Genomic DNA, 20,848 nt, shown 5'->3' with positions numbered 1-20,848 from the left:
TTTCCCCAAGGACTAACAAGTACCTTGTGAGGTAGTTTCTGCCAGTCAACATTTTCTCAAAATAAACCATTTCAACAAGATTTTTCTTTTGGGGAGAGTGAACCAAATGAAAAAAGCTATCTTAAATCCTCTGGCTCCTAAGTCTTCCCATTAATAAACAAACAGACAAACAGAAAAATAAATATCAAGATTTAAAAACAACCAGAACAAAAAAACAAAGACAAAAATATAATAAATCATGATATAGTGGCTCATCTCACCAAACTTTCATATCTAATTTGATAATACCCCTGTTTGACATTTTCCTTTTTGGCATGTTAGAATTTCCTTTTATTTCAAGCAAGCCTGTCCCATAGCATGCATCTAATAGAGAGAAAAAATTGATCTTGTTATCCATATGACCACCTTGAGGGCACACTGCAGCTTGCAGAGCACATGGCGATACTTATGGTGTCAATAACAATGTCTAAATAACACAAGTTTTAATAGTAGTCATCTTTTATCATCATGGATGCTCCCTGGGCTCTTTTTAATTTGATCATATTGAAATGTGCTGTCCTGATTTTCATGAATTAGGGCAAAGTCACCCTTACTCACCATCTGAAGTCTCAGATGTTCCTTCCTACCCAGTAATGAAAATGAAAATTATTTTCCTTGGCAACTCAGATGTTATTTTGGTTAATTACGTGGATATAATTCTTAGATTATTTGCATATTTTATAGCTGGAAAGCCCTCTATTTTATTGCCAGTTCTTTTTTTTTTTTAACTTTCTTAAAATATTACTTCCCCAGTTTATTTTATGTTATTTTGTCACATTTTAAGAACATATTAAATTCAGCTGAAATTCATTTTGGAACAAGGCAGGCTCTAACATACATTTTTAAATACATTATTGTGTTTTATTAATTTCACAATATTTATAAATGGTGTCTATACATTGAAATGTGATGTTTCCCTTAAACTTTGATGCTAATGAAGTGTCAGTTTATAAGATATGAGCTAAAAAGAATACATACACAAATAACCGAATTAGTTATTTTTTGGAATATTCCAAGGATAGCTCGCAAACTACACTAGATTCAAAAGTAGATATGCACTCTTTGTCTCAAAAAAAGGAGAGGGTCAGGGCCGGCCCGCTGGCTCAAGTGGTTAAGTGCTTACGCTCCGCTGCGGCGGCCCAGGGTTCGCTGGTTGGGATCCCGGGCGCGCTCTGATGCACCGCTTGTCAAGCCATGCTGTGGCAGCATCCCATAGAAAGTGGAGGAAGATGGCCACGGATGTTAGCCCAGGGCCAATCATCTTCCTCAGCAAAAAGAGGAGGATTGGCAGATGTTAGCTCAGGGCTGATCTTCCTCACAAAAAAAAAAAAAAAAGTAGGAAAGGGGGCTTATTCAGAAACACATTATTGGCAAAAGATTATATATTGTAGTTAATAAAAATAAAAATATGTTTAGAAATTATGACCTCAACTACGTTATTTTGAATGGATATGTTATTGAATTGGATGTTCTTTATAAATCTGTTGCCTGGGTTATGGAGTGGGTATACCCTGAATGAATGAACATGATAGATAACTTATTTGTAAGGTAATTTGTTTTTAATGACAAGTTGCACAGCTGGTAAGTGTCACTTGCAGGGACTATAACTTGCTTTGCGATGACCTATCATATCACTGCATTTTTTTATCGTTATAAGTCTGAAAAAACAATGCTGAGGAAAAACAATTTTTTTTCTTGTTGGCTTCATATCATTAACCTCTGCCAATTAATGAATCCAGAAAAATTTTTAATTTCCTCATGGAAAAAGCAAATATAGATTAAAGCAAATGTACTGCTTAAAAACGTCATAAACATTCTTAAAACCAAGCAAAAGTTTCTCACATTCTGTGTCATTTCATGGTCTAAATTTAAAAATCCCTTAAAATGACTAGAATGTCCGATATCTGCCATTTATTAAGTACGTACTTTGTTATATGGCCTTAACCTACATCATTTCACTTCATCATTTTAATAATCCTGGAGACAGCCATTATTAGAACCTCATGGAAAAGAGGGGTTCACGGTCTGCATAATGACCATGGTTAAACTACAGATAGAACAAGAACTAAAACTCAAGTCTGGCAACATTACTTGTTATACTGTGCTTCCAGAATCCGAAGGGATAAACTAATTGGGCTAGGATGACCTAGTAGAATGTAAATGCCTTTGCATGATACTGCTTATTTCCTACAGAGTAAGAGACATTAGAGGCTCAATTTTCTATTTTCTGGTACCAGGATGCAGGATTGCAGGACTAACAGCTTTCTTAAAGGTGTCAATAATCAGGCATTTGCATTACATAGCTACTCTAGGGGATGAAGAAGAGGTTGAGAAGGAAAATAAAAGAGTTATAGATGGCATATCTGGATCTGTGCAATGCTAACTGACTTTAATGGAACTGCACAGTCATCTTTAGTTCTCTTTATCTTAAATTATAAAGAAACAGGATGATATAGAGAAAAAAATTTCTTGACCAATTTTATGATCTTTTCTGTTTGCAAGCTCCCTTGAGAACTGGGCAAGACAATTCACTTCACTGCTTTGGGTTTTCTAAAGTATAAATGACTATTTGTGGCTTTTGAAATGTTGAACTCTTAAAGTTATGTCAAGTTTTAAAATTAAATGACTTGATCAGATCTCTAATTTCGGAAACATGCAGTAGATGTGTATTTCCCTATTCCTCCTGCTGAGTACATCTAAAAATCTTGAGCATTATATATAAAATGAACATAGAAGACGCCGAAAGGTAGAGAGAAAAAGACAAATAAAGTGGAGACCTCAGAACTCATGAAATGACACAATGATGTGTTCTCTAGGTTTTCCTTTTGCCTAGTATATCCTAGACTGGAGCTGAAGGAACTGGTGTCCAGGAAATGCCAATGGGTGTGGAGAAAAAGCCCCAACAAAAGTCTGTACTCTCCGTTCAAAGTACTAGGAAGGGGTCAGCTAAGCGATACAGAAATACTTAGATAAAAACTGCTGTATTTCAGCAAAACACCACAGAACAAAACCTATATTGCCTCATTTCACTCATGCCAGGAAAAGCTGAGTGGGAACTCAAGACTTCTATGCTTGTCAAGCTGTAACAATATACCAAACCATCCTGTGAGGCTTATGTCAGAGAAGGTCAAGTAGGGAGCAGAGATTTCATCTTCACTGATAGTAATGAAGCCAATCTCCACTCCTCCAACAGTGGAGACCACTGCGATTTTGGAACTGAAAACGACAAAAAAAACAAAAAGACAAAAAAAATAAATAAAGTAATGGATGGGCTCAACAGCAGAATGGAGAGGACAGAGAAAAGAATCAGTAGACTGGCACAGAGAACAATTGTAAACATGCTACCTAAAAAGTGAAGGCAATATAGACCCAAAAAAATAATGAACAGAACTTCAAGGTCCTGTGGGGCTATAGTAAAAGATCTAATAGTCATGTCACTAGAGTCCCAGAAAGAAAGGAGAAAGAGGGTGAGGCTAGAAAAGTGCTCAAATAAATAATGACTAAAAACTTCCTAAAGTTGGAAAGGATATCAACCTACGGACTCACTGAGACAAATGAATTCCATATAAGATAAACCTAAATAAATTCACCTGAAAAAAACCTCATACTCAAGCTTCTGAAAACTAAAAACAAAGAAAAAAATTTCAAAAGCACCAAGAGAGAAATGATACCTTACCTAAAGCAGAAAACCAAGATAAATGACAGTGGGTCTCTCATCAGAAACCATACAGGCCAGAAAAAAGTCACACGATATTTTTCAAGTACTAACATAAAAAAACTATTGACTCAGAATTCTATATCCAGTAAAATATATCCCAGGAATTGGAGAGAAATCAAACCATTTTTAGAAAAATGCAGACTAAGAGAATTTATCAGCAAAAACTTATCCTAAAGGAATGGTTAAAGAAAGATCTCAAACCAGAAGAGAAATGATAGAAGCAATCTTCAAACATCAAGAGGGAAGAACAAATAATAGAAAGATGAAAATATGTGTAAGTATATTATGTTTACCTTTTCCTTATTAGTTTTCTAAAGTATCTTCGATGGTTGAAGCAAAAATTATAACGTTGTCTGGTGTGGTTTTAATTATATGTAAATATTTAAGACCTTATAGTTGGAAGAAACTAAAGAGACATAAAGGAAAGTAAGATTTCTACACTTCATTTGAACTGGTAAAAAAATGTTACACCAGTAGACTTTGGTGAGCTATGAATAGATAATGTGATCTCCAGGGTACCCAATAAAAAACTATATAAAGAAACATACTCAAAAAACACTATAGATATATCACGATGGAATTCTAAAATATGTTCATGTAACTCATAGGAAGGCAGAAAACCAAAAAGAAAGAGGAAAAAACTGAGAAAACAGACAATACAAATAAAAAGGCAGTCCTAATATGTCAATAATATCAATAATCATGTTAAATGTAAATTATCTAAATACACTGATTAAAACACAGAGGTTGGGGGGCGTGCCTGGTGGTGCAGTGGTTAAGTTCAGAGTGCTCTGCTTCAGCGGCCTGGGGTTTGCAGTTTCAGATCCTGGGTGCAGACCTACACCACTCATCAGCCATGACGTGGCTGCATCCCATAAACAAAATAGAGAAAGATGGGCTCAGATGTTAGCTCAGGTACACTTTTCCTCAAGCAAAAAGAGGAAGATTGGCAACAGGTTTTAGCTCAGGGCCCATCTTCCTCACATGCACACAAAAATACAGACATTGGTCAAGTGGCTTTAAAAACATGATGCCTATGCTACAAAAACTCACTTTATGTATAATGATTTAGGTTGGTTGAAAATTAAAAGGATAGCAAAAGATATATTATATAAACATTAATCAAAATAAAATAGTAATTGCTATGCTATATTAATATCATATGAGGAAGACTCCAAAGGAAAGAAAATTACAAAAGACAGAGAGAGACATTACATAATGATTAGAGGGTCAATCCAACAAGAACATACAGTTATCCTAAATTTGTAGGCAACAGAGCTGCGAAATATGTGAAGCAAAATCTGATAGAAACAAAAGGAAAAATAGATAAATCCACAATTAATGTTAGATAATTCAACATCCCTTTCTTAACAACTGATAGAATATCTGAACAGAAAATCAAGAAGGGTATAGAACTCAACAATACCATAAACTGACAGGATCTAATAGACATGTATAACATGGCATGCAACAACAATAGACCATACTCTGGGCCATATAATTAACCTCACTCTGTTTAAAATAATTAAAATCATACAGAGTATGTTCTCTGAACACAGCGGAATCAAACTAGAAATCAATAATAGAATGATAACAGAAAAATCTCCAAATATGTGAAAACTAAACAACTGACTTTTAAATAACTCATGGGCTAAAAAGAAAGTTTCAAAGAAAATAAAATACATTGAAATGCAACATATCAAAACTTGTTAGAAACAGCTACAGCATTGCTTCGAGGAAAATGTATAGCACTAGAGAATATATTAGAGAAGATGAAAAGTCTCAAATGGATGATCTAAGGTCTCTCCTCAAAAAACTAGACAGAGTAAAATAAACCCAAAGCAAACAGAAGGAAGGATATGATGTAAATAAGAGCAGAAATCAATGAAATTGAAAACAGAAAAAAAATATAGAAATAAATGTAGCAAAGAGCTGATTCTTTGAAAAGTTCAATATGATTGACAAACTTCTAGCAAAACTGACAAAGAAAAAAAGAGAGAGGACATAAATTATCAATATCATGAATGAAACAGGGATATGACAGCAGAACTTGCAGACACCAAAATATGGAAATACTATGAACAACTTTAAATACATACTTTGAAAACTTAGATGAAACAGATCACTTCCTTGAGAAAAGCATCTACTCCAACTCATCCAATAAGAAACAGATAATTTGAATAGCCCACTACATTTCTAAGAAAATTGAATGTATAATTAACCCTCCTCCTCCCAGAAAGAAATCTCCTGGAAGAGATTAAGTGGAGAAATATAACAAATGTTAAAAAAAAAATAGCACTATTTCACAGTCTCATTAGGGAATGCAAATTAAAATAACAAGTTATCACTATACGTCTATCAGCATAGATGAGCCATTGTTCAATGGGTATAAAGTCACAGTAATACAAGATGAGTAACACCTACAGATCTGCTGCACAACATAGTGCCTGTAGTTAATATGGTGTCTTTCACATAAAAACTTGTTAAGAGGGTAGATCTCATGCTAAGGGTTTTTAACACACACAAAGGGTAAGGGGACTCAAGAACTCTTTTGGAGGTGATGAATATGTTTATTACCTTGATTGTGATGATGGTATCACTGGTGTCTCCATATGTCTGAACTTATCAAAATGTATAATTAAATATGTGCAATTTTAATATATCTCAATAAAGCCAAAAAATATAATTATATAAAATGATATAAAATAAAATATATTGACAACAAATAATTTTGGCAAGGCTCCCAAGAAACAAGATCCCTCAACCATTGCTGGTGTATAAAATGGTACAAACATTCTGGAAAACAGTTTAGCAGTTTCTTAAAAAACAAAAGAAAGTTAAACATGCAAGTACCATAGGACCTGGAGATGGTACTCCTGGTCATTTATGCCAGAGAAAGGAAAACATATGTTCACACAAAAATCCATAAATAAACATTCATGGTAGCTATATGTGTAATAGCCAAAAGCTATAAAAAAAACCCAGACGTTCTGCAATGGGTGAATCACTAAACACAATTTCGTACATCCATGTGATGGAATATTACACAGCAAATACAAAGGAACAGACAATTGATGCAAGCCACAACTTAGGAAGATCTCCAGGCAACTATGCTGAGTGAAAAAACAGCCATTTCCAAAAGTTTACATAACTCAGATTCCAATTTTATGATGATCTTCAATCTTTAAATGACAAAATTGTTGAAATGGAGAACAGATTAATGGTTGCTAGGGAAGGACTAAGGAGATAGGTCACAGGTAGGAAGTGAGTGTGGCTATAAAAAGGTACCACAGGGCCGGGCTGTGGCATAGGAGTTAAGTGTGCGCTCTGCTGCCGGCGGCCTGGGTTCGGATCCCAGGCGCGCACCGATGCATTGCTTGTCAGGCCATGCTGTGGTGGGGTCCCATATAAAGTGGAGTAAGATAGGCACGGACGTTAGCTCAGGGCCAGTCTTCCTCAGCAAAAAGAGGAGGATTGGCATCGGATGTTAGCTCAGGGCTGATCTTCCTCACAAAAAAAAATAAATTTTAAAAAAAGGTACCATAAAGGATCCTTGCTATGACAGAAATGTTCTGAATCTTGTCTGTATCAAAATATACTGAATGTTACATTTTGTTGCAGTTTTGCAAGATATTGAGAGAAACTGGGTCAAGCATCCATGGAATCTATTATTTCTTACAACTGAGTGTGAATCTATAATTATCTTAAAATAAAGACATTCATTCAAAAAGTTAGATGACTCCAGGAAATAATTAAAAAATAAATGTACCCTCATTTTTTAATTTTAATTTCCTATTTATTCATTAATACATTCATTCATTATTATTCATTCATGCGTATGTTCTTAGGCTTTTAGTTTTTCTTTTAACTCTACTTATGTGTGTTGATTAAAAGAGGTGTTTTGTGAAATTACTCACTTGACTTATTTCATTCACTGTGCTTTATTGTGCATTTGGGATGCTGTAAATATCCTAAACTGATAATAGTAATGATAAACTTATATACAGTGTCTTGTCAAGTTAGAGGGGAAAAGTCTTTATTTACTTCTTTGTAAATCAGTTGTTTTCTGCTTTCTAACACCAATATATCTTCTCTGTCTCCATTCATATATTCAGCAGGTATTTGAGCACCTATTCTGGGGCACTAGCTGTTCCAAGCACTGAAGATTCTAGTGGTGAAAATATAGTCTCTTCCCCTTAGATTCAAGTGTATGGGTATAGAGGTGGACAGGTGAACACAGAAACAAGTTAATAAACGTAATGAGAATATACTTTCAAATACTTAAGCGATACAGTCTTCTTTCCTCTTAAGACACTTCTCCTTTGTGTCATCCCATCTCTTAGGACAATGTTTATCAGCACCCTCGATATTGTGGGCTGCATAATTTGTTGTGGGGGGCTGTACTGTGCATATCATCGGTATCCCAGGTCTTTATCCACTACATGCCAGTAGCACCCCCTTTTCAGGTTGTGACAACTGATACTCCTTCCAGACATTGCCAAATGTCTCCAGTCCCCTGGACAGGGCCGTCTCCTGGGCGAGAGACAGACGGTGGTTGCAAACCATTGCCTTAGAGACCCTTGAGATTTTTGTCCCAGGGCAGCTCAGGGTAAGTATTAAATCTTTTTATCAAGACAATAAGTTCTGAAGCTAGACTTTGTGGAGAGAGAAAGTGCAATGATTTTCTAAATATGCTGTCTGAAGCCAAATTAGGAAGAGAAAAGCAGAAAATAAAGTCAGAGAGGGGATATGAACATTTAAAATAATTGTGACAGTAACTCTGGTGAGATGACTGCCCTCTGGAGGTTTTTTTGACTAGAGAGTGACATTACGTGAATTTAAGGCAACAAACTCATCCTGGTTTGCCTGAGACTTTCTAGATTTTTGGCCTGAATGTTGTTTACTAGGAATGCTCTTAGCCTCTGGCAAACCAGATTGATTGATCAGACTGTATAACTTTTATTTAAAAATGATCACTCTCATTGTTTTAAGAAGAACATACGATGGGGGTGGGGTTGTTGAAAGAAAGTGTAAGATATTAGGAGATTATATCAACAATCTATTCAAGAGATGAATGTGATTTTTCTAGGTGTTGTCTTTTTCTATTTTGGATGTGTTAAGTTTGAGATGTGTATTACAACGACATTGTATCGTATTAATATTGTATTACAATATAATTGTACCGCATTGTCAAAAGACATTACGTATAAATCTGGAGCTAAAGAATCTGGTCATAAATTTGGGAGTAATCAGGTTTGTAAAAAATGGTGGTGTTCTGAGCTGAATTGTGCCCCCCTCAAATTCATACGTTGAAGTCCCAACCCCCAGTACCTCAGAATGTAACCATATTTGGAGATAAGTTCTTTAGAGGTAATTAAGTTCAAATGAGGGCTTTAGGGTGGGACCCTAATCCAATATGGCTGATGTCCTCATAAGAAGAGGAAGAGACATCAGGGATGCACATGCGTGAAGGGAAGGCCATGTGAGGACAAAGTGGCCATCTGCAAGTCAAGAAGAGAGATTTCAGGAGAAACCAACCCTGCTAAAACCTTGCTCGTGGATTTCTGGCCTCCAGAATGGTGGAAAAGTAAATTTCTGTTGTTTAAGCCATCAGGTCTGTGGTATTTTGTTATGGCAGCCTGAGTAGACTAACACATACGGTAGTCAATGGTATCCCATCCAGGGAGAATTTATACCTATAGGAGGAAGAGTAGGGGACTCCAAAATGTACCAGATAGGAAGAAGGGAAAAGGTTGTCTAAGAGGATTGAAAAGTTACAACTGATGAGATAGAATAGAAACCTAGAGAATGTAGACAGCCAAAAAAATAAGTGAAGAAAGATCATAAACATAAGAGGTCATTGGGGTTAAATGAGTGTTTTTTAAATTTAATTAAGAAAATATTAATTTTACAATATGTTTGCATACAACATGTTTGAATCCTTGAGTGAATGAAAGCAGGAAACTCTGGGCTCTTCTTTTATGTAAGAGAAAAGATCATTTACCCCTTTATCATGGTAGAAAAAACAGAATGCATGCAGAGAGCTTAGATTTTGTGTTGAGAAGATGAGATTGTTTTCATATGAAGGTTTCTATTCACTTAATTAATAAGAAATGAGAGAGAGAAGATGGATGAAGCTCACAGACGTTAGAAGTGAGGAGACATGCTATCATATCTGAGAGTGAAAAGTGAATTTATTAAGAAAACGTAACCAACTGGGGAGTTGGACATACGCACGTGAGACACTGAGTTGTAAAATTAAGGTGAAAGGTCAGGGTTTGGAACGAGTACATGTATGAAAACGAGGGGTTAGAAACATGCACTGTGGATTCTATTCTGGTTGAAGAAAAAATTACACTTTTGGAGCTTGGGGGAAAGTTTGGACAATGATCTCTGGACTTTTGGGGAACAACTTGGGAATATATTTTGGAAAGAGTGTAAGTCGGTAGAAGAACAGGGAGTAAAGTAATAAAGGATGGCATTTGGGTTTTGTGCTTAAGGAACTGGCTGGCTACATTGCCAAACACCTTTTACAAACTCCATGAATGAGGTTTGAAACAGGAATTAAAAATTCCATCTTTTCAAATCCTAAAGCAGATAGCTAATACCTCTCTTTTTCCATAGTATTAGGGTTTAACTAGGCACAGGACTACCCAGCTGAGGGTTACATATCTTAACTTCCCTTCCAGCTAGGAGTGAAAAAGTGACAATGTCCTGACAAAAGAATGTGATATGTGCCACCTCCAAATCTGTCTTAATGAACTAGGGCACCTCAGAATGGCACACAGATATTCATAAGTGCACCAGACAGAAATGAATGACATGAATTGAGGATGCCAAATCTATTCAACTATCTCCAATACATGCTCATGTAATATTAAAGATTTTAAGAGAATGCTAGGAAATGTTCTGGTTTTAGTATAATATATTAAGTAATTCATATGCTCATTGGTATAAGGTTCAGGTATAAAATAATCCATTTCCAAATGAGCCCCCATACACACACACACCACAAAATATATTAAAAACAGATAATTTGCAAAAGGATTCTTTGCATATAAAATTTTGAAAAAATATTTCTTTGCATTAATTTCATTTATCTTACTGGCTCTAATCCGTCACTTCCGTTTAACTCCAATATCATTTTATTTTATTCCCTTAAGACTAAATGATACTTTCCCTGAATTAAAGGGAATTTTGATACCAGATTAAAAGATTGTATGATTCCTGAATAGCAATTATACCTATTGTGACTTATTTTCATTGTTTTCTTTTGAAACCAGCACACTACTCTATAAATACACTTCATGTTTTGAGATTCCAAAAATTAAATCTATATCTATCATATTCTATTGAACTAACTCTATAAGTGTTTAATTTTCAAACATACTAAAAAGAGAAGGATAAAGAAGTGACATATACCACTATATAGATGTGTACAAAGTCTATAATTAGGTTATTTTCTATAATCATGATATATACTTGTTAGTAAGTAGGGAAAAAGACATAAATTAAACAAATAATATGTTCCGGAAACTGTGGGTGAGTTACATAATTTATTATTATTCCCTATGCTTTGGGATATTTAATTTTGTTTTCTTTACTTAAAAATAACATTACTGGAACATCTATGTGTCCAGATGGTAAGAAGTGCATTGCTACTCTACTAGAATAGAAATGGACCATCTTAAAGAGCTTAGTAGACAATTTCAGGTCATAGACCAACTGGTAAAAGAGAGTCTAAAAAAATATTTTATTACAAATATTATTTACATCTTTTAATTGAAACCAGAATCCTTACCCATAGATATCTATTTGTGTATGTATGTATTTGTGTGTGCACAAACATACATACACTGAATGTAAATATGTATATGTATATACAGACATACGTATATACACACATATACATACATATATACATACATATATATTTAAAGAAATAGTAATACAACCACAAATACTAAAAAGGAGAACACTATAGATTGTCATACGTTTGCAGTGTTGGTTGAACTGATTGTAATATGGATGGGTTTTCTCTATAATTCTGGTTGTTTTAACTTAAAAAAAATGAGAAATTTTTATATATATTGTTAAAAAATTATCTCTTGTGCACCTTGCAGCTATAGGAAAAACTCAGTGTAATAAGCATTTGGACAATAGATAATCCTTGTTCGTGCCATTAATGCCACTAATAATAGAATTATAATAAAATTAGTGATGCTATAATCTGTCTAGATGCAAAGGCAAACATTTAGATTTGGTTTCTATGCACAAAGCACAGAGGGTACTTAAGACGGCTGTGAACTGGCACCAATGTGTTGACATAACAGAAAAATTCACTTTCAATCAGTGTGTTCGGTCAGCACTGCACTTCAGTGCTTAGTCCCATAATCATCCAAGAAACTAAGGCAAGTGTTGCATTTCCTGAACCTGTCCTTACAAGTTCTTCTTTCTTCCATCTTAATTTACAAAGTCCAGAATACCTTAATAGGGAGGAATCATTTCAGTTGCTTTGAGGAGATTAAAGAACTGAAATAGCCTTCATTTTGAAAACCGTCAGTAAAGTAACTTCTATGTGCCAAGCGGACTATCAAATCAAATCAATTTAGAAAGCAGTCCTTGTGTGTTTAGTTCTCATTAGCCAGCGGGAACGAAGGAAATCTTATTAATATGCACGTACAGCTAACTTTATTGCTGGTATTTCAGAGTCTACAGAGAAATCACACAGCACTAATAAACCTGGCCAATTTGTCTTTTCCAGGCTGCCTGTGATATCACCAGCTCCTGACTTTTCATCTTCTGCAAGGATTAGCACACTGCATTTGTTGACATTCAGGAGTGTGTGTGCACCGTTGTAATCAAACTGTCAGCTCGGAATCAAAGTTCATTACCCCCGTGTGAAATGTGTAAAGGGAGGCTCTCTTAGTCCTTCTAAATGAGTGTTATTTATCAAAGTTCCGTTTGAAGATTGCACGGCCTCCAAAGTTATTGTCCTTTTGTTTTCCAATGAATGTTCCCCAAATTTAACGTGTCTGAATTGAGGTAATCCAAGCAACAGGCATTAAGCTGTACCTGAAGCCACTGTCCTCTCAGCCCTCAGGCCATTGCTGGCCAGGCCAAGTAGATTTTCTTCCAGGGAGTCTACAAGGCCAACCTTGCAACTTGCCTTTAGATGGAATCCCTTTCAGTTTGTCTTGTCTGTCCATACATATATGCCTGTATAAGTACATCTCTATATGTACAGGCATATTTCTCAGTTGTTGAAACTATTTTAATTATTTATACATGACAATCCTCATGCCTGTGTAAAGCAACCATTAAAAATATATATCTAGTAGGGAAAGAGTTGTTGGTGGCTTTACACACCAGTTATATACTTAGATGTCACTGCTTAGGAAAAAAAAAAACTCTTAAATTTTTGAGGTCCCGGAAAAAAAAAGTATGATCATTTATGACTACCTTATGTAGTATGACTTCCCATAACCTCAGTTTTCAAGAGAAAATAGACATCTCACGGCCTATCTGTGTTACGTAGTAAAGGCATGGAAATATCAGAGCTACTTAGGCTTTTAGATTTAAAGCAAATCAGGAAATATTTTAAAGATGCTAATTCAGCACTGTGAGTTAAAGGAAGGATAAGTAATGCAGATGAGTGCTCCAATTATATGAATTATAACAGAAATAGAATCATCCACGATACTCTAGAAACAGGAGAGAATCGAGGAGTGGAGTCTAGAAGAAGCAAAAGTTTCACTGGAAAGCTAGGATGTCAATCTCTCTTACTCCTTTTTGGAAAGGGAACAACAGAACTCACAAAACACCTCAAACCAAAGTCCTCTGTGGAAAGGAAGGGATAAAAGACAACAGACTTGACTTAGATATTAGCAGTACTCTGCGGAAATTTATTTGCTTCTATCTGGAATGGTGAACTTCTTAACGTATCAGAATATAGTTGGCTTCACAGGGTTTCACTGCTCAGTGCTACAATAGCTTAAAGTATGATGGTAGATCAGAAGAACTTAAAAAAATCATGAGTTTAATTATGCAAATGGAAATTAATAGAAACTATATTGTGATTAGGCTAATAAAATGTTCTTCAAACATATGTGCAAACTATATTTATGAATCCTTCAGTTTAATTTTTATTTCACACTAAAATAAAGGGCATGTGAAGTAGAGTAATAAAACATCACCCTTACCGCTGAGATCATTTTAGGGTTCCTACAGAGATGAGGGCAGGGATGAGGAGGAGGAAGAAAGGGAGGAGGAGAAGGGAAGAGAGGAGAGAACGTGAGGTACTGAGATTTAAATCTATGGCACAGTAGGAAGATATTTGGGGGACCATATTCTCAAGACTTCAACCTTAAACTAAAGCAGCCCTTTAAGAATTAAAACCACTTGGGTGCTCCCTTATTCTAGCCCAGGAAGAAAGGTTGAGATTTGTTTCCGTGATCAGTTTCTGACATGTGAACTGAAAAAGTGAGAAAAATAGAAAGTACAGCGCACAGAGTCAACCAATGCCTGAGAAGAAACCAGAAAACATAGAATACTAAAAGTGAGGAAATTAACTATAAGTGATTTTATGTTTCACATGGGGAGATTTCAAAATTAATATATATTGCTAAAATAAATAAGAGATATTATACATCAAAGTCAATCTATTTAATTACCTTGGATGGGAAAATTGCAAAGGGGTTGTCCAAGTTATTCAGTAGCATTTTTTAAATATATAAATTCATTATTTTAAAAATTGAATTGCTTTTTCTATTTTAAAATAACTTCCACAGAGCATTTTATAAAATAAAGGTCCCAGGTTTTTATTTGTCAATTAGAATGATCATGTATTGAATATTCTTAAAGCAGGGCATACCTGGGTGAAATGCAAACAAACAAAGAAGCAAAACCCCAGGAATCAAACCCATGATATTTACTCACTGACTATACCTGTACTTAGTATTTAACTCCATATGAGAAAGAGATTTAAAGTTAGAAATTTTACATTAGATCTTTACTTTTCTCCCAGTATTAAGCTAGTTTAGGCTGAATTGTATAGTCTCTGGGGCTTTTAGTAACAAAGGTTTATTTCCTGCTTACAGCCCATGTCCATCATTGGTCGCTCTCTTTACTCTGGGTTCTAGGCTGGTGTAATGGTGTAAGAGCCCCCATCTAAGTTGTTGCTTGTCTATAATTCTTGAAGGGATGGTCAGAACACATTTTGAATAATAGTAATACAGTGTATCACAAGCCAACTGTATCATAAATTCTCAAAGGGCAAGTAAATTATTCTAAATACTTCTGTGCTGCTCCATATCAGCTTGCACAAAATAAATAGCAAATAAATATTTTTGACTAAAGGTTAATAATAAAGTAATCCTCATTCTAAATTGAAACTTTAATTTTAGTAAAAGCGCCACACAACTGATAGGGGACAAGAAGAAAATTATTATCTTTCAAAACAATCAATTCAATACTAAAGGCATCAATACATTATTTGCATTTTTATATTTCAATAGCATTTTGTTGGTCTACAGGCTGAGTTAAATTTTTCACTTTATTTTTTTAGTAGCTCCGTGCAGATCTTTTTGTCCACAGGCCGCTCCTGGTATACAATAGCAAGCAGCAAACTGCCATTACAGCAACCATAGGTGAAGTTCAGAATTAGAAAGCCCTTGTTATAATGATTAGGAGAGAGGAAAAGTGTAGAGAGCTAAATTTCAGATCAAAAGCTGTCTCTCCAGTGCTGACAGAACAATCAGTCTTTGACTTTTACACAATAAGCAAATTCGATATGCATTTCATAAATAGCAAACAAATGGGCAACCTCAGAATATCATTTTAATGAGTGTGACTTTCCTGACTGCAACCACACATTCCGCATTCACTGAAGCTTCCTGTGTAGGATGGGAGTCAGGAAAACTTAAAAAGCACTTAAAAACCATAGCAGACAATGAAAAGTGAAAAGGCCATTTAGGTTTGCTGAAAGAGAAGCATAACAATATACCATCAAAAGATTCTCAAAAGACATCAGCTTACGATTCCTCTCATGGAATTAAGGCCACTCTTTAAAAGGGAAAAATATTATCAGAAACAGCAGAAAAAAAGATCCTTAAAAAAAATACCAGAATTTTCATAGATGTATTTTAGTTTAAAAGAAATAAATCGTAATCTGCTTTCATGTAATGTTATTTATGAATGCATGAAATAATCCTCTTGTGAAGGTTAGCACTCCAGAAATATTTTCTATCATTATTTTCTCTGCTTAGTCTGCACAATGCCAAATACTCAGTGGGAACTCAATAAATAGAAATTGATGATGATGATGATAACTTCTCTGAGACACACAGGTTGAAAAATCAGTTATGAAGTCCATATGCATTTTAACTTTGAATTTGTCTCTCTAAAGAACTTGAAATCAGATTTATTTCGGTTTTGTCTCCGCTATATTTTGATGAGAAGTGAAGAAACTGCAAACACAGATTTCTTATATTGATGGTGCAGGATTTATTTGCGAGGCTCATTCACTGGGCAGGTTAGTGAGCTACCTTTTTTGATGTCACCCACCACAATCTGGAGCAATGAGCCCTTGTAAAACTACAAACTCGATTATAGCATGAATTAATATTTTATACATTAAATTTCATAAGTTATAGTTGGTTGAACAGAGTAACTGAATTAAAATATGATTTATAATTAAATACTTATCAATCACCCGAAGAGTGCTACCAATCTGAATAGTTGGTCCTCACTTCTCATTTAAATTTGTCAAGTGACTTGTCAGGTAATAAGAATAATCAGTTTTAGGCAGGAGACAATTGCTTGCTGCAATACAGTCACATTTGTAATTGATCAGTGATGGCATGATGCTTTATCATTCATAGGATGTGTACCACTATCAGAAAGCTTATACAGTGGAGCATTCAGCCTCAGGGTTGAAAATATTTCAGAATTAGAAAGTTTTATACTCCAAAAGATATGTTTTATGTTCCTTACCTCTTAAAAATATAGAAATTAAGCTAGATCTACAATCAATCATCACAATTCATAGTATTACAATTAAAAATTATATTAGATACAAACATTTATGCATGTGTACTGTTACTCATAAATTTAGGAGTTTTTTCCAAATGACTCCTGACATGGAAAAATGTCACCTGGGCTGTATTGGAGAAGGGTTACTTATTTACACTGACTCTTTTTTTCATTAAGACAATTTTTTAAGAGCAACTGTAGATTCACAAATAGTGACTTTTTCATTAACAGAAAAATCAAGTAAATTTTATCCACTGGTCTTTATTTGACTATAAAATACTCATCTAAGATCAGAAATTCAAATAGAAGATGATAAATCTTATGTTTATTGGCATAAGCTACTTAATATGTGCATAGAAAATAATGCTGTAAAGGCTCAAATTTGAAATGGGTTTCTACATGAAGAATCAAGCAACATATTTCCAAATGGTTGGTGGTCTATAAGTACGAGATCCAGGAGAGGTGGAAAATGAAGGAATAAAGAAATAACATTAAAATAAGAAGACGTGGAGTTGCATCACAGAAAATACAAGATTGAGTGTTGGTATGTTTTGGGATTTTCCTTTTCTCTTTTGCTTTAGATTGTGGAAAGGAAAGACAGAAGAAACATGTTCTATATCACCGTCTAGAGTCTAGATCTCAGAGCATTGCTCGAAGTTTAGACAAATTACTTGTTCTTTGAATCCTCATTTTTTCATCTGTAAACATAAATAATAGTCGTTTACTTACCTCAAAGAGTCATGAGGACCATCAAATTAATAAATGTGAAAGAAATTTCCTACTAATTTAGTTCAAATAAAACATGCTCTTATTGTAACTTCTCACATCCAATAGTCAAATGTTGTTTACATTCTTTGCTAGTTTTGCATAGGCATAAAATGCATTTACTTTCTCAACGCAAAACACAAAATTTACAACAATGAAGAGAGGCTGTCAGTGAGGACCATTCTTGCATTGATGACCTTTTGTTTGTTTGTTTGCTTGTTTTTGGTGAGGAAGATTAGCCCTGAGCTAATATCTGTTGCCAATCCTCCTCTTTTTGCTGAGGAAGATTGGCCCTGGGCTAACATTCGTGCCCATCTTCCTCTGCTTTATATGTGGGATGCCGCCACAGCATGGCTTGATGTGGTGCATAGGTCAGCACCCAGAATCTGAACTTGCAAACCCCAGACCGCCGAAGGAGAGCACATAAACTTAACCACTATGCCACCTGGCCGGCCCCGCATTGATAACATTTTAATGAAGAAATTTTATTCAAATCATAAGTCAAAGTGATCAGGGATGCAAATTTTACTACAAAATCATCAGTAAATAGGAGGTCAGGAAGTATTACAGTGAATTCCAATATTTTGTTTAAGATTATGGAATTTTTATCTCATTGGTAACTTAACACATGTATTTTTGTGTAAAGCAAGACTATTATTTATGAGAAAACAGGTAACCCAGGTTTATATATCCATATGCAGTATTTTAAAATAGCCTTGGTTTATACAACCTAATGTACGGAGTGACAATGTATTTCTTATAAGTTGGAATGTATCATATAGAATTGTGTAAAGCAGGTTTTGAAAAGTTACTAAATTATCGAGGTTGTAGATTACCTTTACTAAGAGTGGGTCTCAAGCTCTAGTCTAACAAAAAAGAGAGTATATATTAGAAAACTTTAAACTTTCATATCACAATAAATAATACAATAGTATTATTTGTTAAAACATTTTAGTTAAGTATTTTACCTGATCACAACTTTAAAGAGCAGAAAAAATATTTATATTTATTTTCATCATAATGAGGCTTTGAAAATAAATAAAAGGACTTTAGATCCAATTACAATTATTTCAATGTCCTCCTTTGTCTTATGTTCTTTAATAACAACGCAGCAAGTCTCTTTATCCCAAATCTGAAAATGAGGTTTCCATCACTCTAACTTGTAATCAAATATAATAGTTTATAGGAAAATTAGAGGTCAGTTTACATTAAATAGCACAAACTTAAGCTGAATAACTTAATAAAGCGTGGTGGGAAGATTGTTATCTAAGTGGGAGGTAGGCTTAATATACCCTGTACCTCTAAAATACCATTCATAGAAAATTGATTCAAGATTTATAGCTGTAGGTAATAATTCAATGTCAGTGGAAACCAGGGCACATGCCTCATCAGCAGAAATTACCCCGTAAGCAAATGGTAGTATTCTACTTCTCCATGGGAGAATTACACCTGCTGACGACCTCAAAATATATCGCTTAGAATTTGGCAAAATCCAAAAAAAATTGTCTATTTGTTTATATGCAAATAATGCTAAAATATAAATCATAGAAAAAATAAGCTTCTTTTGATTACATTCAAACCTGTATTCATTTTGTTATATAGTAAATAAAAGTCATAATATTAAATAACAAACAGAAAGCCAGAAAGTGTATTGAAAAATCTGCTTTTAGAAGGAGAGATGTCTAACTAGATAATATTAGAAATGTAAATGTTAAAGGTTTTACCATGTTGATTTCATATAACACTATTATTAAAAAGTACATACGCTGTATCCTGAAAGTAATATAAATTTATATTTCTACCATATCACATTAACTACAAAAAACAGACTTAAAGATCTAAATTGACAGTATCATTGATCAGCACTCAGAAACATAGAACTACACTCTCCAATCTGAGTGAAGCATTTCATTTGTGTAACTAACCCCCAAACAGAGGTAATCACAAGCAATACAGCTCATCAAGATAAATAAATTGGATTAATGAGTTGGAAATCCATACTATGATCCTAGAAGCGAATGTGCACCAATAAATCCAAGCGCAGGTAGTTAATATCACAGTGAAATATTATATTTTTCAAGATGTTAAATGCATTTAAGAAAAGTTTTTTTTTCCCCTTTCCCTCCTACTGTCAGTATTTGGAAACAAAGAAAAACAAAATTCACGCTTTTAATCAAGGATTTATCTATTTCTGCAGGATTGTAATTTCCCAGTTGGTTTTACAGCTCATGAAACTACAAAGAAGTGGCGCATTAACATTCCGGGCATCTAACAACACATTGCATCAAGTATATGATCAAAAGTGTCCTAGACAGACGGGATTGTAGAACAAGAAATAGACATAAGGAAGAAATGTTTCCTTTTCAGTTGTGAAAAATGGTATGTGTAAAACCCTCTCAAATTCTGCGTCTATATTTGACAGTGAGAATATACTGCATATCAAGTCATTTTTCTAGCTCCACCACTGATACTGATCATATAGAAAGGCAAGGTTTAATACTTCAAAGTATTCAAAAGACACTAATATATGCTGCGTTTCACTTACTCCAGCTATGTATACATTGTCTCAAAGGCTAACTGTGAAAATAATATTCAAGTATGCAAAGTAGCAAAAGAGTTGAGGCAAATCATATTGTCTAGGAAATCTTGGAATCTTGTTCTTTCTGATTAGCAAAAAGAAAAAAATACATTGAGGGAGGAAAAGCAAAACTTTTTATTAAATGACCATTTCATTTTATAGTACTTATTTCTCATTTTGTTAGGAAGAATATCATTCTTTTAAAGGGCACAAAAGAGTAGAAAAATATATATTTTATGGTTGACATGAGACATTTGATACAATTGAAATGTCTAATTGGTGTCACATGAGGTCAGATGGCTTTGTCCCCAAGCTCAGGGACTCCTGTGAAAGGAAAGGTCAAGGTGTAATGTCTCCAAACCTACTAAGAAAGAATAGTATTTCTTTCCCATAACACATTCACAAAAAGTCATTTTTTGTTATAAAAATAAGCAAAAAAAAAGCAGCATCTATTAAAATGGTAATGTTTTTCATGAACTGTCAGTATTTTGTTATTTTGTATTGAAATGACAGGTTACCCAGAAGGCCACTGACTAGGAGACAAAATATGTGTCTACACGTGTGTGTGTCTAATGTGTGTGTAAAGTAAGTGTGTTTTCTACTAAAAATTGCAATTGCATTTTGGAGGCAATTTACATAAAATTAGACTGATACTTTCTGTATATTCTCAAGATATATCCGTGTAAAATAAATTATTCCCTTGGAGGGTCATAGAG

Source organism: Diceros bicornis, chromosome 20, assembly GCF_020826845.1.
Source record: "Diceros bicornis minor isolate mBicDic1 chromosome 20, mDicBic1.mat.cur, whole genome shotgun sequence".
Taxonomy (NCBI): domain Eukaryota; kingdom Metazoa; phylum Chordata; class Mammalia; order Perissodactyla; family Rhinocerotidae; genus Diceros; species Diceros bicornis.
The sequence above is the reverse complement of the archived record's forward strand: the minus strand, read 5'-3'. Positions refer to the sequence as shown.